We start from the raw sequence: 25786 nt of genomic DNA, 5'->3' as shown, positions 1-25786 counted from the left end.
AGCTGTCTTTATGGCCAGCTGCAGTGTTCAGAGTAGGCTTCCATAGGCCCCAAGGGTAGAGTCTCTTCAGGAAACCTTGGTTTGAAAAATGGTAGTTTTCACCCCGGAAAGCCTTTGTTATCTGCCACGGTAACAACTGTGACAATAGGGACAAATTAATCAAAAACTATTCAACTCCAACCTTGACATTATAGACATGTTTTGAAGATTTGCAATCAACATCTTTCAGTGGTATGAAAAGAGCCACTGGAAGAGTTTTCTCTGGAACAAAAACGGAGAAAATGCATTTCCTCATAGCGTGCCAATTATGAGAGGGAGAAAATTAGAGTGTATTTCTATTGACATGCTATTGCTTTTTTCAATGTTCAATGGTCTTTCTATGTTAAATGCTGTTATTTTCCCCCCAAAGAGTCTCATTAAGATGCTCATAATTAGTGGTGACAGAAATGGTGCAGCCCTCATTGTGATTGCTCTTTCTTTCGCTGTGCATGTCATTGTTGACGTTTGCATTGCAAGCCGTCAGATGCATTGTTTACTCACATTCATATTGAATTTAATATTTTATACATCAGCAGTGTGTCAAAGGCAATAATTATTTTAGAATTCAAGTCTTTATTGCTGTTATGCTCACTCACACTATAAATTTAAATCATGCATATTTCATCAGGTTCAAAACAGAATTCATATAGATGAATGTAATAAACTACAAAAAGGACTTGTTTCCTGATTGTAAAAACTTTATGACAGCACAGTATGAATTGATATTGATGTTGGCATATATAAAATATACACGCCCCTATAAACAATATTGTGCTCATTCATTCAAATTAAAGCCATAGGAGAGAGGGGCGTGAGTGGTCTTTAGAAGGGGGAAGTTGAGGACAAAGAGGCCAGGGGAAAGAAAACATGAAAAGAGTTGTTAGCAAGAGAGAAAAGAGAAAACAAATGGGAAAGATAAGACACCTGCCTGCTGGCACTATGCTCGATTGTGTTAGTGGTGGAGCTGTTGATTTTTCTTTTTCTTTCAAATATTTCTAATTTAATTAAAGGCTAGAGGCAAAATGGCCTGAGTTGATGGTATAATGAGTTGCCATGGGACATCTTTTTAATAATCTCAGTTTGTAACAAAGATGTTGGTAAAGCTGGGATGGCTAGTGACTCACAAAGTTCACATGTACACTTTCATTGGCAGTGAAGTCCCACCACCAACCCCCAGGATCACTTCCATTTTCACATAATCTTTGATTAATCTGATGACATCATTCCCATTTTGAGTCCATACTCCATAACCAATAAGGGGACAGAGAGTGGAATGGATAGTGGCTTTTGCCACACTCTTGCATGTCACTAGCCTATACTAACAGACATATGTTTTACAATAAAGCAATAGCAGCTAAAAGGGTGCAATAGCCTTGGCTAACAGTGTAACCCACTTCCAGTGAATTATGATAAACAAGGCTAACTTTATTAAAATGGGTTGTTGCAAACACAGAGAAGAGAGGGGTATGTATCCTCGTATAACTCTGCGGTTTAACAGCCTTGTTGCTTGCCTTGCCTATAGAAGTCTTACAGTTCGGTGGTATTAGTGGTAGAATGGGCCAAGGTGGCTATTTTAGAGTGAAAATATCACCTCTGGCTTGATATAATTTGGTCAGTCAGAATAATTTTAATTATTTTGGCAGTTCCCAGTGCAACTATATGGAATAAATAAGGCTCCAAGGCACTAGCTGACTCTAAATTATATGAAATACACTTAGCAATTGCTTCCAGATCCATTATTTATTATGGACTCTGATTTCAGACCATGAGAGTTTAAGGCAGGAAACAAATATGTTCATAACCAACAGGGACAGATCCAGAGCAATTTTCAAGTCAATAATATTGCAATCATGTGCTTTCAATATGCCTTGTGATTGTCAATGTGAGTTTACATGCCTGCTGAGAGAAAGTGCTCACACAATGCACCATATAGTGTTAGTGTGGGTGGATGTAAGAGTGGCAACTGACCATAGTGGAAAAAGACACAGGGTAGGTTACACATCTCTAGGCTACTGACTGTTCTATTATTTTCATGAAACAGAAAAACAATGGCTATGAAATATCATGACAAAAAATGTAGCCTAAGTTCTAGCCTACATATGAATGAACAGAAAATATAGCCAGGCCTATGTCATTTAACTTTCCTCACAGTTAGGCCTATAAAGGTTTAGAAGTAGGCCTAATCTCCACTTCCACATTTAGGCTACTCAAGTTTCAATGTTTAGCCTAGGCCAGGGGTCCCCAACCTTTTATGTACCATGGACCGGTTTGATTCCCATTTTTTTTTCACGGACCGGTGGTGGGGGTTCATGTTCCGTGTTGTGCATAGCCTGGCTAGCGCCACCACTTCTCAATGAGACGTGGTCTGGGAACCAAACGTTCATTTTCTCGTATTTGAAAAAAAAAATGCCCAGATCCGTTTATTGGGTGCCACGGATGTCTATCGGATAGCTCATCATCGTCTTGCTTTCCCCTTTAAGTGTAGGATGCTTGGACTCTAAATGTCGAATTAGCTTTGATGGTTTCATTGCTTCGTTTGACAACTTATCGCCAAATGGCCTAGCACACATAAAGGACTTGGTGCATGCGAGTCACCGGTCTCTGCGAAACCATATTTTAAATATGACTCGTCATATTTCGTATTGAATTACCCCTTCTTTTTCTTTGAGGTATCTGGCTCACCATCGTCAGTGGGTAGGCTATTATTGCGAATGTGACATTATTGCGAATTAAATTGAGTTTATTTAGTTTGCATGCGTTTTTTTTTTAAACTCTTGTCGTAGGCTACGGCCCGATTAGGAATGTACCGGGCCGCGGCCCGGTGGTTGGGGACCGCTGGCCTAGGCGACTTCAATCATGAAAAAGTTGTATCATCATGTGCTTCTAAGTAGCTGCAATGTCCCACCGCTGGATTTGCCTTTTGAGGGACTTGTTTGAGGGACGCGATCGTTGAGAAATGTTTATCAAAGCTGTGATTGGTTAACTGACCTACTTGCCAGGAGTTCTTGTGGGCCGTTGTCATGGTTATGCAGGTGCAAAGGAGCGGGAGATGGAGGTCTCGAGGCGGGTATTAGGAATTGTCCAAGTGTCGCGCTGAAGCTGTATTAGTAACTTGTGCTTTCCACAAAGAGTATAGTTACTTCCATACTCTTTGCTTTCCATCCAAGTGCGGTTAAGATGCGAGGCATTCATGTGATAACATGAAAAAGGCAATATCAGTACAAGACCGTCAAAGAAACTACACGCGGTTACGGATGAAATCTTAAGCAGATGCCTTGTAACAGGTACTGTGGCACCAGGACATCTGCACTACAGCTAGCGTTAGCTATCTTAGTTTAGCAAGCATCCACTGGCTTGCCCTGGGCTTGTGAAGTAAGCATAGGATACTATTCGTCAGTTAGCTTGCTTAATTTACCACCTACAATCAATATTAGCTGATGTAGCTAGCACAGAATGTTGCTTGAACGTATGAATCATGATGACTGTCTTTACTACTGATGTTACAGGCTTTAATTTGCCACACGCAATGCTGTGTATAAATGTAACGTCAATTCCTCAATCACGTTAACCTGTTCAGATGTCCAATACATTAACGCTAGTTGCCCCCGTTAGCTAACTTGTCCCATCAGGTATAGCTTACAGGCAATGTTATCTAGTCATTTGTTTGGAGAACACAGTCATTTAAAGTTTGGTGATGTTTGTTAACTTAAACCAGTTGCGTGCAGTGTTTTGAGATGACATGAAACCTCAGAAAAGGAAAGGGATACAAGCTGATAATTACACGTCACTAACGTTATTGGAATAATCAAATAGAACCTTTGGACTAATAATACATTATTGGATTTGTGTACAGACAACTCACGTCGGAAATATCAAGTGTCAGTTTATTACAAATCTATGCAATGACAGTGTATCATGCAATTTCCCCGAGGGATGCACTATGACGTTACGCCCTAGAATAGAACACCTCAAAGAGGTGCCTTCATTAGAGACGGAGGACTGTGCTTTTTGCACGCATCAGATGAATTTAGTCCATGTACCTGTCATCTCCTTTTGTGCCGTGGTCCTTACTTTTTCCGTGTTTCGGGTCGTAGCCTAACAGAGACACTCGAGGCAAATGGAGGCATCAATAAAGAATGACCTCCATGTTGAGGTACGAAATCAATGATTTAATGGATCACTAGTGATGCCATGCCTCTCCAGATCACCGCTTGCCATTTAAAAGTTCTGGCACTTCTTATTGGATGTTGTCCTTTTCCTTGGCGTCAGTCTTTACATACTTAAGAATATTCTAATTTTACATTTAATATTTACACTCATTCTTGTGTCACCCTATAATGCCTTTAATGGTCTGCTCTAGGTAGATGATTTGGGACTGTTAAGATGAGCACAAAAGCCTTACACAGCAGTCCCCTAGAATTATGCTGTAACAAGGAACCATCCCTTGATTGTGGAGATTTGCTTTTGTGAGTTGAAGTATTTTATACTGTCTCATCACAGCATTTCTCAGATTAATTACTGGTCTTTGGCAATAAATAACAATGCTTCAAGGGCACATGATCAGTCCTGCAGCATGCAATTATAAATAATGACATGTTGAAAACAAGCATCTAATGCACTCAGGATTCAACTATGTTATTAAAACCAATCATGGTGTCGACTACAGTGTGCACAGATGCTGGGGTACATGCGAGATAGGAGAGATAGTGGACTGTTTTTGCGGGTGCTGTTCACACACCCCCCCCCATTACCTACAGTAAGCTTAAATAGAAATAGCGCTCTGTTTACAAGTGCACCTTTTTGATATGACAAGGCAAACACCAACTGAGATGCCTATATAACACCAAGAGTATCTTACTGTAAACGTGTTCTGTATCTTAACTATTCAGACATGCCATAGCTATGTGTTTCTGCATTGATGTGTAACCTCACTCAGTCACTAGAATTAGGTGGCTTGCTTTGAAACAAATACAAAGTATTTTTATAGATTTTATAGCTTTTACTCCATGGGCAAAAGGAAATTAAATGATATACAGTATCGGACCATGCATAATGCAGATACATGGTGACAAGCCATCACTGCTCCACTTGGCACAAGAAATAAAGAAACTAGGCCTGACAAGGACAGGGGAGGAGACCTGACTGTTTTGGAGGTTTTATAACTCTAATAGCCCAATGCATGGCTGCTAAAAGGCATTGTACCATAATGAAAGCATGACAGTTTGATCAATGTTGTTAACAGAATTAGCGTCTCTACATCAAAAAGCTTTTTGGGTTATTTTTTTAACCATCCCATTAAGTGGCCTTTATTGAATATCTTTACATTTTGCAAAATGTTCCTTTTAGCTGGTGCTCATCAGTAAAAGTGGAATAAAATATTTGTTATGACATAAAAAGTAATCTCCTTACCTGCATGTGCTCTCAGACCATGTAAATCTATTACTAATTCATTCTTTTCCTACTCAACATTTAAAGATGTGCTATTTTTCATATTCATCTTGACTGATGAAAGCAATAAAGAGGAGCAAGGTCTAATTCCCATCTCCTTCAGCTCTCTAGTGGGGCATGTCATGTCAGCGAATCCCGGATGGGTGTTGGGGATGAGGGGGAAGAGCCTGGCGGTGCACCCAGAGTTCTGGGCCTGATGAAAGCTGATAAAACTTTTAAAGCAGTAAGGGCCTCGCCTCATCTTCAGTGTCTGATCACTGGACGATTTTTCTCTCACCGATCCCCACTCTCTCTCATTCTCTCTCTCTTTCTCTCTCTCCCTGTCTCTCTCTCTCTACCTCTCTCTCTCTCTACCCTGAAGGTGTCCTCTGTCTGCGCTTCTGGAATGTTCCAGGTTGGAATAGTGTTTGGTCTTTAACACTGTTTACTCCCGGGTTTTGAGGAGGTAGGTCTTGATCCATGCAACACCTGTCAGTGAGCTGAAACACAAAGGATCAAAAAGAAAGAAAGAAAGAAGGAAAGAAAGGAAAAAACAGCGGTGTCTCATTTTACATGAGAGCAAAAATTATGATTTCAGTTGTGTTTTTCAAGAGATTTGAAATTTCTGAAAGCTAGGCGAGAGGTGTTTAGAGGGTGATTTTACCCTTTTGACAGATCCTCTGATAAATGTGTAGGTTCTTTCTTTCACAAACCTCCATTTTATAGTACAACACAGCCAAATCATTGTAATATCATATTTACTAGCGATGGTTTATAAGCCTTGTGGCTCTAATGATGATATTTCACCTCTTTTTGTTGATGGTAGTAATGGATGTGTGGGCGTGAATGTTTTATATTAGATGTCTTCTCTGTTCTTATTTTCCTTGTTCAGTCTTGAGCCTATTGATATAAGAAATAGGCCCTTTTGATGGGCCTTGTGCATTGTGGATGCATACTAGTGTCTCTTGAAAGAGTTGTAAGAAACTGGTGAAAAGCAGCAGTTTTAACCATGTTGATAACTGAGTCAGTACTTTATACACATTCTTGTTGTGTATTACTACCTCAATAAACACAATGGCTTTGTAGCTCAGCACTTTTTTTGGGAGCAGCTTACAAGGTCTATTCTTGCCTGGGACATAAGCAACCATGAGCCAGTAGTGATGAGTGAGGCTAAGCAAAGGGATCTCATGCAAATGGTGCTGTGATCGAAACCTGTCAAAAGCAGGACTAAATATCTTTAGCATGAACGTTTGGGATAGTAAGATGGTATGGTTGTGTGTGCGTGTTTGTGTGTGTTTATGTATGATGTGTTCTGTTTTTTGTGCTGTAAAGGCCAGCATATATGGGGTGAAAATGAAGAGATGTCTTTCTGTGGTCTATTTGGAGTAAGCAAACCGCATGCGTTCAGTGATACTTGATCTGATGCTAATGTGGTGCAGTTTGTGTATGTGTGTGTAAGAGATGGAGAGAGGGAATGAGAGAGAGGGAGAGACATTGTGTGTGTGTGTGTGTGTGTGTGTGTGTGTGTGTGTGTGTGTGTGTGTGTGTGTGTGTGTGTATGAAAGAAAGAGAGCGTCAGAGAGATGGGCAGATAATCCCGTCTGCCTGATGAGATTGAAGGCTGGGATTGATTGATCGCCTAATCATAGGAGGAAATGGGCCTGAAAATGAATGGGACTCTGCCCTTGGCTTGCTAGGGAGCCGGGAGAGTGGGCTGCAGTGGATGTTAGCGGCAGCAAGACATGGCCTTAATGTGTACGGGCCCTGATTTCATTTGTGTCTGATATACAGTTATACGATCCCCACTAAATGATGAAATAAAAGGAAGGGGGGGGGGAGGGAGAGGGTGTAAATCAAGCTTTATTGCCTGAATATTACTTTTTCATACAATCTGAAATGGATACTCTGTGAATGACGAAGGTGAAAGAATAAAACCAGGGAAGGAATTTGAATGGTGTAGTGTATATAGGTGTATAGGGGTGGGGCATTCATAGCCCCTGTCCTGGACATGGACGCTAGTCAGTGGTGTCATGTTTTTTTTTTTTTTTTTTTTTTGCCCATGCAGTGAGGTAGAGGTAGAGGTAGGGAGGTAGATATCACTGGGTTAGACGATTTGTTTTGCAAAATTGCTGAAGGCAGGATTATTCATTAGAAATATTGTGCCTTGTTGTGCCATGAAATGATGAACTCTTCCTGCCATTCTCTCCTCCTCAGTATCTCACTCTCACTCTCTTTTTCGCTCATGCTCATTCTCTGTAATTTTTTTTGTCCCTTTCTAACCACATACAGACTGGATTGCTTTTAAATAAAACCTTTGATCTTGGCAACATCCACCTCCACCTCCATAGATGCTCGGAATACTGAAGCGTCCCAACTCATCTCCTTTCCCTCCTTAGTGGCTCTCTGGGAGGAAGTGAGCTCCCCCTCTTACCTCTTACTTAGCGCTGACACGAGCCTTGTCCATCAGAGAGCTGATGAGCTCTGCTTTGCATGAGCGGGGCATCAAGCCCACCCGTCACTATTGTCTCCCAGAGAGCCGCGTTGCGTGTCACATTTAGTTCATCTGCACGCTCGCAGCAGCTGAGCGCCGGCCAGGGAGAGAGAAGAATCAGACACCTTTCAGTTTGATTGGACATTTGTCTCCATTTCAACCTCGGTGCCCACTGACTGCGTGTAATTCCTATTTGTCCATCCATACCAAATTATGAATTACAGCAGTTCCAGTCCCCCACCACCACCCCGTCTACTGAAAGGAGAGATGTCACTAGATGTGTGTGTGTCTGGAGCCGTTTGTGACTGCTGAATTAGGCTGTGTGTGCTCAGTTGCTAGTAAAGGGTGACAAGGCAGATTAAGCAACCAGTAAGATGATGAGTGTTTTCACCACCAGCCAGCAAATGTGCGTGTGTGTTGATACTTGCATTTGTGTGTGTGTGTGTGTGTGTGTAGTGTGTGTGTGTGTGTGTGTGTGTGTGTGTAGTGTGTGTGTATCTGTGTTGGGATGGGTAGAGGAGGTGTATGTGACTCATCAGAGTAACAGTGACGTTGTGTGGATCTATTGTGACACGTCGAGTTTGAGAAGAACCCCCCCCAACACCCCACCCACCCCTGCTTGTCCCTGGGGATTAGTGGCACTCGTCATCAGAGCTGTGGAAATGGGGCATCCATCCTCAGTGAACTGCCAGCGCCAGCTGGAGGGCTGCAGAGAAGGGGTCTGCCATCTCCCACATATCTCCGTTCACTTTTCCCATCTCACCCCATGTTCTCACTTACATACACTGTAACACAAGGCAAGGCAAGGCAACATTTATTTATATAGCACATTTCATACCAGGGCAGTTCAAAGTACTGTACTGTACGCGGCACCTGAAACGATCTCTGTATGAAGAACTGACAACAGCCTCACTTATCTGCTGTCCAGTGTAGTTATCACTTAGGCTTTTTTCTGTGTTGCTCATTGTTTTATTTCTAGACAGTGGCAGAGAAGGCAGGCGAGTGTAAGGTCAGGGGTGGGGTTGTAACCCCCCTCTTTGTCTCCCCCCAGTGGCTGGTGTGGGAGGTATTCACGCGGAGCAGCTCTGCCTTTTCTCCAATGACTGTCAGAGGAGCGAGCGTGCGTGCGTGAGGCTGACGACAGTGAAAACACTCAGCAAGCCTGTGCGGAGGTGGGTCCATCTGATCAATAGCATTGATCAGCCAGTCAATGCTCCAGTCTATATCCCTCTCTGTTTACACACACTCACGGAACAGTGTGTTAAACTCAATGCACTCTAAGTACAGTAGGCTAAGCAGTTCCCCCTCCCTCAACCCCACCTAACCACCCACCCACCCACAAACACACACACACACACACACACACACACACTCACTCAATCCTCGTCCTATGCTGAAAGCCATCCTCAGTCCCGCCATTGATTGACACGACGATTAGCCTGGAAACTGTTGACTATGCGGTTGTAACCTGTCGCAAGCATTAATGACTATCCGGCTAGCCTGGCCTTAGGTCCTCTGCTTTATTCCTCCTTAAGTGTCAGCTTGGCCCCTCATCAGGGGTGTTAGAATTGTGCCAATGACGTATTGATGAAGCAATAGATGTCTGAGTACACTCTGTGTGTCTATGACGTGAGAGTGAAACAGGAAAGATTCTGCCTCGCGTCCTGTTCACAGAGCATGAAATCAGTTTGAGATTGACGTGAATCAGCTGGCTCAGTCAGATCTAGCCTAAGATGGCTTTGCTACTGTAATAATCTACCACTTTATACCTTACTGTATACCCTTCAAAGTATTGTTCAGTATTCAGTTAGTGGTTCCCAAACCTTTCGTGGCAGTCCCCCCTTGACAATGAGAACGTATGTCCCTCTCCAACTCCACAGTGCTAAAACTAGGATGCTCATATAGCCTATTTCCTGTATTTCATTAACAAAAGAGATGCCCATTGGCTGCTGCATAGCTTGTCTTAAACATTTGAACTTTTTTAAATTTAGTTTCATCAATCGGTCAAACTTAAATATGCTTGAATCTTTTTTGAACAATGCTCTTATTTAAAACAGATCGAATCTATCTAGATTAAATACAGTTTTGTAATTGACTATGTACTGTTCCATGCTTTGTTATTTAGGCTCTGACTATTGTGAGTACAAATGAGCCTCTATTTAAGTATCATTTTTTTTGTATGTTCATAGAATTGACAAAATGATTATTTTTATCTAACACATAGGATGCACTCACATGCCTCTTTGTGCTTGACTTCATAGTCCTTATTTTTAATTGAATCTCCATGTGAGTTTAACTCCATACCGACAGTGCTAGTTATAAAAACAAGCCTGCTTGATACACTAAAGCACTTCGGATTGCACAGATGTACATTTTTGCATATTTGGTATATTGACAGTGAAAAAAGCACTTTCATTGTGGATCATGAGGGAAGCGTAGTGCACATTTGCCTATTGCGTTTATTGTGTGTGGTTGACTTTTAAAAGTCTGTAATTGCTGCCAGCTTGTGTTGAATTTAAACAACACATTTAAATACATTTAAAGCAACATTTAAACAACATTATCTCTGTCAGTAAAGCAGGGTGGATGTAAGATGTGCCTTGAAAGCTGCAAAATGGAGAGAGATATGACCAAGACACCACTACAAACCCACCCTGGTCACCCGAATACCTCCCCACCCCACGCCTCACCTCAAAATCCCCAACCCCCTGACGGCAAACCTGGTTCCTGTTTAATGCACCATTTACTGCCTGTAAACAGTTTGCGTAAAGTAAGTTTATAGATGATTTATAAGAGTCCCTCCAGCTCTCCTGCAAACGGGAGTGCAGAGTTAAACAAACTCTCGCCTGGACGTGGCCCTGTAATAGAGGGGCGGTGCCCGTCGGGCACAGGGGGTGGTGGGGTGGCGGTTTTGGCATTGGGTTGGAGCCCCCACCACATGAAAGAACCTGATAAAGCCCTAGACATCCACACCACAAATTGCCCAACATGGCGACGTAAAAGAGTTCATTATGTGCTACTGGATGGATGGATGTGTTTTCTGTTTTTAACAAAGATGAATCGTAGACCTCCTTTATCATTTATTGTTTATTATTTATTTAGTGTTTTATCTCATCAGACCTGGTCCTGTCATAGGGGCTGTAAACTTGTGGCATTTCCCTACAAGATTGACTTTAATCTTTTGCCTTTTCCATGTCACCTCGAAACGTGTGGAGCCTGATATGATAATGATGTGAACCTGTCCAGGGTATTAGAGCTAAGCTGGCTGATTAGGCCTCCCATCGATTAGTCTATCACTCACTGCTGTCCACGCTGGGCCAGCTGCAACACACTCTGCTCTGAAGGACATGGGTATAGGGGGAGTAGAAACATATGCACACGCACACACGCACGCACACACACACACACACACACACACACACATACACACACACACACACAGACACACACACACACATGCAAGGGTATAGCGGTACACTAAAATCACGGTTCGGTGTTAACCTCAGTTTGAAAGTCACGGTTTGGTTAATTCTTGGTACAGTAAGCATGTAGGTACTGCTAACATAAATTCACTGACAATATTGTTGATGCACAACGAGAATAGTATTTTTAAAAGGTGTCAAATGTTTTTTACATTAATTGTCTAAACTAACATGTGGTTCTCTACTTAATATGTTTGTGTGGGATATTGAATTTGAATTTAAAACATGGTCCGTAAGCAAAAAAGCCTACTGTTGATTACCATTAAAGACAGCTATTTTGTACATTGTAGTTCTGTATTGAACCTAATGTCCTGTACCTAAACAGTTCGGTACGAAGACGTGTACCCCTAATAAACATACATACACACACACACACACACACACACAAACACAGATACACACACACACACACACACACACACACATTTTCTAAACGTACATGAACACTGGCACAAAAGCAGATGCACAGACGCAAAGACCAAACACACTGTCGCTTGCATTTATTTCTTGGCTTCTTTGTAGTCTTGCCAGCTTTTTAAGGCAGTTTGGTAAATCCTGTTGTCTGATGTGCATCCCTGAAAATAAGAACATTATTAGAGAACTCATTTGAAAAGGAATTTCACAGTTCAATTATTTTCTGGTAGGTGATTCTGTTGCTGATAAACAAATGATGAATTAGTATTTTATCGTTGCTATCCTTCAGGTGTTCTCTCCTGTTCCAGTCAAAAGAATTAATCAGTTTAGAAAAACTCTTGCTTTTTTCCTGTTCTCTCAACCCCCACAATAATTTGTGCAAGGAGTTTTGTTTTTGTTTTGTAAATGTTTCTTTTTCTGTTTTTCTATGATTTCCTTATCCTTGTAAATTCACTCTGACGACTGTTATTCAAATCAGAACAGAAGCTCTTTCTGGATGGATCGGTGGATCTTGTTATACACTTCTGAACGTATGACATTACTGGTAGTTCTGCCTTTTCAGATTAATTGTAAAAGACCTTGATCCAAAATAATATGTAGATATACAAGTACAACACAGAGCTGTGGCTCTCTCTAGGCCATTGTTTGTCAATGGTTTACATGAGGTGAAGAGGACAAGGTCATTTTCTTCTCTTTCTTTCTTCTTGTCAGTGATGTTGAAAGGCTCAGATGAAATCATTGGTCTGTTTGAATAGTTTTTGGTCGATAAAGAGAATGTGAAAGGAGTGTGATAGACGGTAGGACATTAAGAGAAAGGACAACTTTCAAGGCTTGTTTTGAGATTTCCAGCATACAGTATGCACACATTGACCCCACATTTTCTTTTGGAAATTGAGGGCACTGCTTTGGTTTTGAGTCTTGGTGCAAAACCAAATTGATGTTGTTGCCCATAGCATCAAGGAAGTCTTTCTGTATAGCTGCACATAGAAACATATTTAAAAAGAGATGAATAGAAATGTACAAATTGTAATGAAAATGGAAAGTCTGGAGTGTTTATTGGGGATGCAAAGTTATTAATAGCAATAACTAGTTCTGTTTATCTGGAAAAGACCGAAATCATGATGGTAAAGAAAAGGTAAAAGATAAGATAGCAATAACATTTGTAAGGGTTACGTTCCTTTTATGAGCAAGGCTGGCAGTAGGGCTGTCTGAGGTAGTGAGTGAGAAACGGAAGGTGAGCCGGCCAGCAGCCCGCTGAAGGTTAGGACCCTGGCCTCGTCAGAGCAGGCTGAGGCCTTTAATCCAGGAACAAAGTAATTAAGGTTCACGGCAGCAGAAAAGGCCAATTAAAGTGAACCGCAGGCCCACGCCTGGAAAAACGTGAGCGTTTGCCGCTAAATCGGAGCCCTTTTATCAGACCTCTGGGATCCCTGGGCTCCCTGGACTTGGGGGGAGACGTTACGGAAGCCATGAGTGGGCATCATTCTGCTCAGGGATCCACGGACGTCTGCGGCGGCTGCAGATAAATATGCAGATGCTGCCCCCCAGACAGACAGGGCATTGCATTTTAGCCCCTAGCACACACTGGCTGCTGAGGCCAAGCCAATTCACATGGGCCGCATCGGCTCCACCTCTGCATTTTAATTGAGGCTTTTATCTTAATGCTTAAAATTTTCCGAAATAAAAACGTTTAAAGTGATCTGACATCTTTGGTATTCTCAGTGGTCTCGGCGTGTCTTACATGCGGACCTGCAAGTGCAAGGCTACTGTTAATATTGTTTGATTGGACTGAATTCAGGCAGAACAAATGGTGACCAGTGATCTGGAACATTTTGGAAGAGTGCCTTTTTTGTCGGTTACAGCCACAGTCTGGCCTCATCTCCCTGACAAATATTGTCAGGAGGGGAAAGAAACAAAATGTAAAGGGGGGGTTGCTTGGCAGCAAATTACAGTGATAAAAGTGCCGGCGAAACGTCGCCAGCAGCTTAAACGCAAGCAGAGTTATATCAGATTATGTTTACTTAACCTCCAGAGATCTATTAATCTGTTCCCAAACTCTCCCATTTCATCGGGCAGCCCGGCTCTCTCCTGGTCTTCAGCACGACTGCCCACAGCTGTTGTGCAGCTGTGCTGTGCTCTTTGGGTGGACGGCTCATTGTTGTGTGTGTGTATGTATGTGTGGAGGAGGAGGAACCAGGAACCGGGGCCCTGATCACTTGCGCTTAATCAGATCTGTTCATCAGGACCCACCAGCGCACATCTGCCAGGAAGTCCATTTTTTGACACTGACTGGACCTTTTCTGGCCTCCTACCTTTTCCCATCTGTCCCTGCACCAGATCTGTAGCTCAGCGCCTGCCTGTGTCATTCATGTTCTATGCATTGTGGTACTAATTGCCATAATGAATTCTTGTGAATGTGGATAGGCTATTATATTACATCAGGCAAGTAGTCGTACAATTATTTGTTGTGTGCGTTTGCCTTTAGTCTGTTTGAATCATTTTGTGTCTTGACTCCATTAGTTGTGCTGTGAGAGGGCAGTTATGCCAGGATGAGGTCCAATAAGTTGAGCTTCTTGGTGAGGTCTGACTAACGGCCTTAGGTGAGTCGATGGATGGTTGTAGTACAGTTTCATGCCAGAAAAGAAAATATAAGGGTGTATGGGTTAATGATAGTTCAGCTGTCTCTTATTAACTTGATTTCATGTGGCTTACACTTGCTTTGTCATGGAAGACATGATTTCTAGGCTTTTTGCTTTAGGCCGAGCCCAGACTTTTGCTTATGGTGCAAGAGGCTGACAGACCTGTCTCTGATTCAAGTAAACAGGATGGTTGCCTGCATGCGAATCTCGACCGCTGCCCATTGGTGTGGGTAGACTCAGGCTTGAGGTTTATACCGAAATAAATAAATAAAGACAGGGTTGTAAATTCGACCACGTTCTCGGTTGGTTTCCCCTGAGAGTTTGGGTTTGTGAGCGCCTAGCTGGTAAAGCGCAGGAGCTGTGTTTCACAACAAGCAGGGAATAGATCTCCTGAGCATGCTTAATAATGAATGAGAGGACTGGACTGAAGAGATTTCACATGCTATAAAAATGGCTTTGTACGTTTTTCGCAGTTCACCTCCTCTTTCGCCCATCTTGCTGGTTGTAGGCTACACGTGGCGCGGTGTTTGGTAAAGGGGTTTGCTGTGGTGAGCGGCTCGCTGGGATGGCTCCCCAAGGCCTCATACTGTGAACATTTACAGAGAAGTTACCGGAAACAGGAGGAAGTGCAGGCTGTGTTTTACAGAAAGAGCCTGTGAGAGAGGCTTCCTGTCGAGGCTCTGTTTGGCCAAGCAGGCTCGGCAGCCATCTTTGCAGCAGCAGCAGCAGCAGCAGCAGCAGCAAACCCATAGAGGATGGATGGGGCGCTGTGGCTTACTGCGTTTTGGGGAGTTGCTTCATCACACACTTTTGCATCATTTGTCAGACATCCAGCTCATTTACCTGTTTTATGGCCTCTCATTATCACTGGTGAGCCGGAGAGCAGAGATCAGGCTATCTCTCCGCATGATGGAAGTGTACAGAACGGCAGGACCATGTTGCTCTCTAGTGGCGTTCCAGCCAGGTGAAGAGATCCATCAGCAGCATCCGTCTCTGGGGACCGGCAGCTTGAATTGTACGGATCCTCATTAATGACTGTAAGCCATCAACACTGTTAAAGCCTATAGATATCTCTCTCTCAGCAGTTCGGCACTGTTTGCATCTGTCTTTATGTCTGTCAGTCTGTCCACCGCTATATGCCTCTCCCTCTCTCTCTCTCTATCTCTTTTTTCTCCCTTCCTCACTCCCCCTTTTTCTCTCTCTCTCTCTCTACCTTTCTCTCTCACTCTCTCTTCCCCCTCTCCTTCCCTCCGTAGACAGGAGCTGCTATCGTCCTTTGAAAAGGTAATGATCCCGCTGTAGATTATGTATGTGTGCAGTGCGGTGTAATGGCCCAGGTTTTTATTGCCTGCTGCATACTAATCCCAGAACTAGAGGAGTGAAATGACACCTGCAGGGAGTTGTGTGCGAGCCGTGGACCCACATGAAAGAGCGGCCATTAAAAATGATCAAAGAAATTACTGCAGTCTGCCGCACAAGCCTCTCCCACTCTCTCTCTCTCTCGTTCTCTCTCTTGCCCTGTCTCTCAGGCAAGGTGTGCATCGCCGTACCTTATCAAACACATACACACACACACACACAAGCAGACAGACGGACACACACACACACACACACGTGTGTGTATGTGCATCCATGTGCACACATACAATATGCTCAGCCCATATAGACCAATTAGCATGTCCTGTCTAATTTTCCAGCAGATTCACTGTGCGTGTATGCTTACTTTTAAGTTGCCTCAGGCTCACCAGTGTCCAACACTGATGCAGACACTGATCTTAGTCCTGTGCGGAGGAAATGATGGATAAGCTAGAGTTGAAAATGAGCCTGTTTTTCATACTTTAGTATCCAATTATCGATTACATGTTAGTATTCAACTGTTCCCTCATAAAATATTAAACAATTATGCATGATTTATTTATGGTGATAAGTGCAGGGTGAACCTTGAGTATGTCTCAGGTTATACTCCAGTGTGGACTCTGGCTGCAAGTAAATATGAGCGCTCTGGTGCTATTATATATTCATTCACCTAATCAATAGGACAGATAAGGATTTATGGCTGTCCTGTACCTATTTGAATACATAATGGAGTATGTTTGCATGTCTCTATTTTCCTACTTCCACTCTCTTTCTCTTCCACCCCCCCGACCCACCATACACATACACACACACACACACACACACACACACACACACACACACACACACACACACACACACCACCCCTCTTTGGATTGCATCAGTCTGTCCATTTGTCCATTTTTGTTATGCCATGGTGTCAGCCGTGGGCCGGCGCTCTTATCAGACGTCCCTGTGTGTTCAGAGATGACATTTCACCGAATCCGGCAGGCCGGCCTTTCATGCGCGCGTTGGGGCGGTGGCGGCGGCGGAGCACGGGACATTGTGATAAATGCAATTTCATTTCCTACCGAGCATCCAGATTAATGCACTCCCTCTTTTGTTAAACAGGCGGTCTGGAATAGCAAGTGCTCCCTAATGTGCAAGAGAATCAACAGAAGACTGCGGAGAGAATAGATATGGAGAATGGCTGATGGGTAGAGAGGGATGGGAGGAGGAGGAGGAGGAAACGGGAGAGGGTGAGAGAGAGAGAGTGTGTGTCTGTGGGGAGAGGAGAGGAAAAAAAATGTGCTCCAAGGGACTGGTTTATTACTGTAATTATTTTCACAAATTTCAGCACCGTTATTTTCTTTTGGATGGGAACGGTGCAGAAAGATGGTTATCTTTGGAAGCCATTTTAGTCAAAGAATCCCCTCGCTCCTCTCTCTCTCTCTTTTACCCCCTCTCCCTCTTTCCCCTGCTTCTACCCCTCTCCCTCTGTCCCTCCCTCCCTCCCTCTCTCCTGTCTCTCAGCAGTCCATTTAAAAGCGCCACCGCAGTGTGGTTTGGTTGGTAATTTCTCTGCCTTTTCATGTGTCGGAGGCAGAGGAGTCCTCCTCCATTAGGTGGTGTCGTCCTGTGATGTATGATGTATGCGCAGAAAGGCAATCTGATGTTTATTCATGACATTCAAGGCAACGCCGCCTGGGCTAAGCCCTCTGATTTCCTTTTAAGGAACAAACTTTGCCAGATTGAGATTTCAGTTTAAAGTCACGGAGCGGAGTGCAGCCCCCGTCCTGCAGCGGCTCTCTCGCCCCTTGTGCTCGCCTTCTCTTCTTTTAATCTTTCCTCTCCTCCGATATTACTTCTGTCAGCTTTAATTTACTTGACCTCTAAGGGAAAAAAAAAAGATCACCCCACCCCACCACCATCACCCCGATTCTCTTGGCTAGTTCAGCCCTGCACACTTTGGTTCTCTTTTCTCCTTAGGACTTTGTTACAGATACTGGAAAAAAAAATCTAGGCATTTAAAGAGAATGAAAGCAAAAAAATGGAGGAAGCCAGAGAAGTTGCTATGGTCCTAAGAAGTGTCCTTGCCATATGTTTAACTGGAGAGCCAGCTCTTCCTTAGTGACTGCTCTGTTGACTGCCTAGAACTCAATGCCAGCTCTCTAGCTCCCAGGCGGCGTGTGTGTGTGTGTGTCTGTGTGTGTGTGTGTGTGCGTGTGTGCGTGTGTTTTTGAACAGTAATGAGTAACCACCCGCATAAAACCAACAGCCCTGCCATCCTCAAACCTGAATCTACAATAAAGTAAGTATAATTTGAAAACCTCATCCCTATTTGTCTTGTAAATGACTTTTTAATGATAATCAAGCTGCATCCATCTATCACCGTGCCACAAGTCCACATTGCTCTGTGATAGGACTCCTCCTATGAACAAATGGTACCTATTTATAACTGATGCACTGCAAAGCAAAGTGTCATAATGTCATGTAAAAACATGTGTAAACCGAACACACAAATGTGTGCATACAGAGTAAGCAGTTCTGACCTCTCTGCTGGTATGGTTGTGTCTATACAATGTTTCCTATGTTTATGCTATGTATCATGCCACCATGCATGCTAGTGTCAGTAGAAGTGTTTTTACAGCTCACATCACCACCACAAGGCTGTAGCGCCACCTGCCATGCATAGCAATTCTGCATAATCGCACCCCAAAAGAACTGCCAGTCGGACTGAGAGCTAGAGTGATCCCTATTGTTAAGCATTGCTCTCTGCGCGTGTCATGAAAAATGGAGCTGAGATGAGAAAGGGAGAGAGAGAGTGAAAGGGGGTCTGTCTGCTTGCGCCCTGTTTGTTTTGACTCTGGCCCGCTCTTCACACAGCATGATTCATGGGAGGTTTTCTGACTGATTCGGCTCGTGGTCCTCCCTGCTGTCCCCCATTTCTACCTGAGTGTGTTTGGTACCAGCCGCTACCAAGCTGATATCAGGCCTGTTGTTTGTATGTTTTTTTTTAAAACTTTGGGTAAGACAGTCATGTGTGTGTTCGTGTGTGTGTGAGAGGGAGACATGTGGAATAGGAATCACTCTCCTTTGTGCTTAACATGTGTAATGCCACACTAATCAGCAGCACGGGGCTCTGCAGCCCCGGACACACACACACACGCACACACACACGTACACACTCAGGCTGATATGATAAATAATGCAAATGTGGCCACCACCGCAAATGCCAGAGTGAGCATGGGAGCAGGGTGTGTGGTGGTGGTGGTGGGGGGGGCAGATAGAGAAGAAGAAGAGAGAGCCAAGGAGCGAGAGAGAGTGAGGGCTGGCGTAACCGACTGATTGTTGTGCTGTCAAATTGATTTGCATGAAAAAGGGTGTCCTAATTGCAACACTTAGCTGCAGGATCCCGATAATACAGAACAGGATTACTGAAGGACACAGAGGCACTTCTTTTTTTTTTCTTCTTTTTTTTCTTTGAACATGAGTGATAGCTTGGGCTGCTTTTTGGAGTGGTGTGCCTTTCTCTTCATCTCTTTAGTTTTGTCCGTCCATCTGTCTGTCTGTGTATCTGCCTCCCTCTGTCTCTGTCTCTCTCCTTCAGTATTCAGTCCAAGCACATCTGAGTCTTCCCGTCCAAACACATCTGAGTCTTCCCTGTCTCGCTAGCCCAGCGTCTGTGTACATCACTCCTACTCTGCCCGTCCTTTCCACTGCCCATATATTTATTAGCCATTCATCCCACAAATTGAGACACAGAGGATGTTAAGCAATGTGGATGTAAGAGGTACAGGTTTAAAAGTGCGTTTAGTGAAATAGCCTGTGTGTGTGTCTATGTGTATGTGTAGAGGAGGGGGGGGGCACAGGACTCAGCCTTAGGCCAGTCTTCCTTTCTCTTCCTTTTCTTTCTTTAATAATAAATGATGGATGTTTCAAATTAGAAAACAGTGCTCAGAAAATCCAATTTAGTCTCGCACATTGGAAGGGGCATTAAAAAAACAGAGAATAGAAGAGGATTTTTGAAGCAGAAGCTTTTTGTGCTGTAATACTCACTAGGGGAAAAAGGAGAGAGCAGTGTTTATTTGATTTAATGCTCCTTGTGAAAATGGCCACCACGTTGCATTAACAAATTAAGCCAAGATCTCGCAACTGTCTTAAATGGCCAGTTTCCCGTACGTGGATTAAGCCTAGTCCTAGACTGAAATCTTTGTTCAGAGATTTTCTTTGAATTTTGCATGTTTCTTTGAATTTCTGCATGTTGTGTGTTATGTCTGTATGCTACTGAGACCCTTGAATTTCCCCTTGAGGTTCAATAAAGTATCTATCTATCTATCTATCTATCTATCTATCTATCTATCTATCTATCTATCTATCTAATTTCTCTTAGCCTAGAAGTAGACTAAATCACTAATGCATGGCATGATAAATAGCCACAATGTTGCATCAAAAAATTAAGCCAAGCTCTCGCAAATGTCTTGTGGTGTCATCCTGAGTGGCTTCTCCCCCTGTTACTCCCACAGGCATGCATGAGCCCTAATCAGAGCAGGCTGTGCCACACGGGGCCGGGTCACCACCAGCCCTGGGGTGTGGGACCGAGCCTCAGAAAGAACAATCAGCACGATCAACGTTAATTAGCACGGGGCCATTGTCAGCTCTAATTAGGCTAGTTGTGATCATAGCGGGACCTGCATTCTTTTTACCCTATCCCATCTCCTCCTGAGTGTGAAGATTTGTCTATTTAGTTATTTAATTTCTCTCTCTTTCTCTCTCTCTCTCTCTCTCTGTTCTGTTCTGTTCTGTTCTTCTCCTGTAGCATCTGTCCCCTGAAGCCAAATGAGGTGCATCTCCTCCTCAGCCTCCCTCTCTTCATCACTCTTCACCATCTTGCGGTCCATCACACCCATGCACTCCCCTTGCTCCCTTCATCCTACCTCCTCTTCCTCCATCTCTTCATCCCATTTACCCACCCCTCACCTCTCTCCTCTCTTCTCTCACTTTCCCAACTTCTTGTTTCCTACCTCTCATCCTCTTGGTCATATGCCCCCTGATAGTCCCGTCTTTGGGCCTGGAATTCAGCCGTCTAATGAAGCCAGCATGAGTGCCGTGCTCGAGCCAGGAGGAAGTCTGGCTTTCCACTCTTTGTACGCATTGGGTAATATCCCTGTGCACCACATTAAAAAATAAAAGGAAAAATGGGCATTCCTATTTAATGAACCATTTCCTACGCGCCCTGGACACACACACTAGCAAAAAAAAGGCAAATCCATAAAAATAGTTGAAATAAAGGGAATAAAAGCAGTGTAAGCTGTAAAGGGCACATTTCCTCTTTTTGTTCTTGTGGTGGCTGCTTAAATGCTCGAGCATTCCCACCGAAAACGCCACTTAATTCCGTTGGCCAGAAAGGCCAAGGCAGGAAAAGTTGACCCAAACTCCCCTGTGTTCATAATCTGTAAAAGATTGAATGGATCTTTGGCTGCTCTTTTATGTCTCCCTGAAGGGAATGCATATAAGACGTGGATGTGAAGAGGACTGAGTTTACAGTCTGCCCCCACCCTAAACTCCCAAAGAAGTGCATACATATGTGTGTCTGCCAGCAATACACACTTATACACACACACACACACACACACACACACACACACACACACACACACACACACACACACACTTTCATCAGTAAGGTGTACTGATCCTTCTCTCTCTCTCTCTCTCTCTCTCTATTTATCTATCTCACTCTTGGGTCTTGAGAACCAAGGGCTTGCATCAACATGCCGGGCATCATTCTCAGTGCCGACATGATGCCTCTGTCCAGTTCCCTGGATCTGGTTCCCCACATCTGAAAGCATTTTTCACCGCTGACTAACACAGTCTCCTTACAATCTATACATGCACACTTTATGGTTTTTAACACCCCTATCTATTCCTCCAACGCCTAGATAGACTACAGCCATGCTAGGACAGGACACTCCAACAGACCAGTGCACTGAGGACAAAAATCCTGAAGAAACACCAATCCTTTCATCATTATTCTCTAGACATGTTTTGTCAAGCCTTTTCCACAAGTCCAAAGTGACTTTCATGTTCATACCCACAGCTGTGTGGACGTGAGGTGTTTCAAAATCTGTTTTGTTTAGATATCCTCTCAATTATTAATCTTGCCATTCAGAATCAGCGTTCCATTGTGGACTGTGTTTTCTTTCCTCTCTGGCGATGGCAGGCTGAGGGCCTGAAGGTTTGCCTTGGACGGGGGACAGGTCCGCTGAGTGCATGTTAGTTTTATTTGCGTTGGGCCGTTATTTGCGATCTGAGCAGTGCTGAAGCGGGCCTCGGGCCTGCTCTAACAGGGCTTAAGCAGCTACAGATGCACAGCGCTGGCTTCACTGGGCTCCTGTGTTTTGGTTGGCCTCTGTACTTGAATAGCAACTTACTACTTGAATATCACACACACACACACACACACACACACACACACACACACACACACACACACACACACACACACACACACACATTCTCCCTCTCTCACACATACACAAACACATTCTCTCACACACACACACACACACACTCTTATACACTTTCAAACACACAAGCTCCCAAGACAAAGAGAATTGAGTTGTTTGATCCAATTAAATCTGTCATAGCGCTTTAGGGGGAAAATGCAGTCGCAGCAGATTTTTGCCAGCAGAGGTCATTTTCCTAAACCTGCGCGTGCCCCTTGTCTCTTGTCTGTTCTGCAGAGACATTTTGGCCTTTCTCTCTGGGTGACTGGCAGCCTGATGTAATTTGGTGGGGTCAGGCTTTGCGGATGGGGATCTCTTGACAGGCTTGTAAATTTTGAAGCGCACGTAATTTGGCCAAGTGACAGCGCTGTGCTTGGCTTTTGGTGTACTTCAGAGAGAGTGAGACATTCAGCAAGAAAGACCCATGCGTAAGCCATCGCTTCAGATATCAGCTTCAGCTGATCACAATGCAGCACCTGCATGCTGCGAGTTGTGACTAGTGAGTGATTGTATGTCGTGTTTCTCAGAAAAAAAAAGGAAAAAGGAAAGATACTCCAATCGACTCCAGCAAGCTATGTTGTGCTCTATTTTATATATCTAATAACCTTTTTAAGAGTAAAGCACTGAGCCTCAGTTAAACATAAAAGAGGATGAGGGTGTTTGGGCTCTGTGACGGAGCTCCAGCAGGGGCAGTCTAGGAGAGCATCCGGAGCTGGAGCTGCAGCAGCAGAGAGGAGAGTGAGGCACAGCACAGAGAGGAGACTGAGGGTGTTGGACTCTGTGGTGCAGCTGCAGCAGGGGAACCACAGGCTCAGGCTGGGCTGCCTGCTGCTGTAATGAGAGAGTGAGCTGTCAGAGGCGCGTGGGTAATGGCTCCCCTGCCAGCTGCCCGGTTCAGGCCCTGTGGGAGGAGGCACCGAGGAAGAAGGCACACACTCAGACACACACATACTTAGACACACACACACTCAGACACACACACACACACACACAGACACACACACGCACACACACACATTCTCTTGCTTGCCCTGATCACAGACAGCAAAAGGCCTCTGGTTTCCCTGGGCTCCTGTCTCACTCAGGCTGGTGCTCTGGAGGAGCTGTAGATACTGGCTCTCCAAGGGTTGCCTCACACCTCCCTCCCTCAATCCTGCGCTCGCTGCTCCCTTTCCTCACTGGAGGTGTGAGGCCACGCGAGGGGGACGTTACTCTCCGCTGAATCAGGCTGTCTAAAGTGTCAGGCCCTCTTGTCATGTTGCAGTCTATATCTTAATGGATCTCTGACAGCCCTTCCTTGTGTGAGTAGGAGGCTCTGCTGTGTCTCTGCCGGCGAGCTCTGTAAGGCTATAGCTTCACTGCTTTCTCTGTCTCTCTCTCTGTAATATCAGACTCAGGCATTCATTTAAGTCCTTCCCCCCCTATATTTTAAATTAGCATTAAATATGGAGGACATGGAATCTTGGCACCATAATGTGAAAACCAATTTATGAAGCCATTTAGGACTTAAAAACTTGACAGTACAGTAACGATTTATGGATATTTATGTATATTCACAGATGTGACAGGATTATATTTCACTGTTTGCAGCCAACACACTTTGTTCCGAGAATTTTGGTACAGCATAGGGACTACAAACACACACACACACACACACACACACACACACACACACACACACACACACACACACACACACACACGTCTTAGGACAGATCAATCACAGCAAGCCAAAAATGAAACAGCCCACTTTGTCTCCTCTCTCTGCTCACACCTCCATATATAAACAGGCCTCTCTTTGCAGCTCTCCTGTTACAACAACTACCATGTAAGCCGTCCCTGCCACCACTAATAACATCCTCTTCCCGGATTTAAAGGCGCATTATCATATTGTGTGGATGATTGGCGTTTGACCTTCATGCAAGTTTATAAAAAGCCAGCGAGACAGTGTAGGTCACCTCGATCGCCTTGGCGACAGCGCATTAATACTAATCTGATAGAATTACCAGGAACCAATTAATCTATGCCGGGCAAGCGGTTAAAGAGATAGTGTTACTTCTCTCTGTGTTGCTGCTGCCGCCGATGTCGTTTGTGTGTGTGTGTGTGTGTGTGCGTGTGTGTGTGTGTGAACAGACTGCTGGGCTGAAGCAGCTTCGTCGGTGGAGTACACACGCATTCCCTTCCCTCGCCTCGCCGCCGAGTGTGAGAGGCCGTGGGGTGAATGGCGGGAGAACACCGTGGGAACGTTTAGGTTGGGTTACACTGCCCCTGCTTGGCCTGAGCGGGACTGTTAAGCTCGCCTCAGCCCGCCTGCATAGCTCTGCTCATTAGCAGGGCTGCTGAGACGAAGGAGAGGAGGGATGGGGGTTTGGGGGGGGCACTGAGCGAGTGGAAAAGGCCAGCATTTAAGGGCAAATTAGCCTAGTGTGTGTGTGTGTGTGTGTGTGTGTGTGTGTGTGTGTACACTCCCAGTTCTGGTAGTTGACACAGTCATATATGGAAGGAAAGGAACAAGAACGAGAGGGGAAATATAGACCAAATTACAGTACTGGGTCTCATGCAGTTGGCGGTCACAGAGAGGCCACTGCCTGACAACTTTTTTGTACAATTAGGCCATGGTGGTGGTATTTTCCCCCCAAACTAATGAGCATGTTCTTTTTGGCAGTTTTAGCATTAGCTGAGGTTATGTGGGCCCCCGTCGTCTCATACCCAAATTATGTAGTGACGCATTGTCATTGTTCCCAATGTTCCTTGTATTTTTGGAGATGGAGGGATGAACGACTCAAGTGTGAGATTTGTGAGGGCTCCCCGTGAATGTAACGATATAGCCTGCTAAGGCCTGGAAACCTTAGCCTCCTTTCTCATACCAGGAGCTCAGACATCCCTAAGAGCCATTAATGTGCGCGTTAAACTGTTTAAGCTAGGAAAAGGGAGAGGGGCTCCTGAAATAACAATGCGTTTGGCATTGGAGAGACACACATGAGAGCGAGCCGCTTCGCTTTGTGGACAGCAGAGTCTCTATGCGATAAATGAGTGGGATTCTTTGGCACATTGTCACCTCCTGTCTTTTGTATCAAAAGAGGACAGACCAACCTGGCTATTTTGTCAACTGGCTGAAATAAGATGTTTTCTTAATCACAGGGCTTTCAGTGGAATGATTTTGACTATAGACTTGATATCTTTTTTTTGGTGTTACCGTCAAGGTTTTTTGGATTATTTTTTTTTTTTGGTGTGGCTGTTTTGAAACCATCTTGTGACCTACCTTTGTACCATAATTCTTTAATTAGTACTTAGTAATGCAATCACATGGCACTATTTTCATAGCGCACCTAGAGATTAATCAAGGCTGCTTGGATTTCAAAAAACACTGATTAGCTTTTAACCCCGGCAACTGGATTGACCTCTAGTATTTAGCTTGAGAACAATTAAAATGATTGAGGCTCAAGCTCT

General features: G+C 44.2%; 1 protein-coding gene across 5 annotated transcripts in view; it reads left to right on the top strand.

The window, feature by feature from the left end:
- Window positions 1–3087: 3087 nt before the first annotated feature.
- LOC125306996 (trichohyalin) overlaps window positions 3088–25786 on the top strand; it is a 151964-nt gene continuing 129265 nt past the window's right edge. For 2 of the 5 annotated variants that reach the window (XM_048262682.1, XM_048262687.1), the window contains exon 1: window positions 3088–3323. The gene's annotated coding sequence lies outside the window, so the exon portion shown is untranslated. Of the gene's footprint in view, window positions 3324–4066; window positions 4193–5848; window positions 5933–9008; window positions 9130–25786 lie in introns of those variants that run through there. The other 3 variants (XM_048262683.1, XM_048262686.1, XM_048262685.1) reach the window with 3 other exon arrangements.

Source organism: Alosa alosa, chromosome 14 (assembly GCF_017589495.1).
Source record: "Alosa alosa isolate M-15738 ecotype Scorff River chromosome 14, AALO_Geno_1.1, whole genome shotgun sequence".
Classification (NCBI taxonomy): Eukaryota; Metazoa; Chordata; class Actinopteri; order Clupeiformes; family Clupeidae; genus Alosa; species Alosa alosa.
Note: the sequence above shows the minus strand (reverse complement) of the source record. Positions and strands in the feature narration are given on the sequence as shown.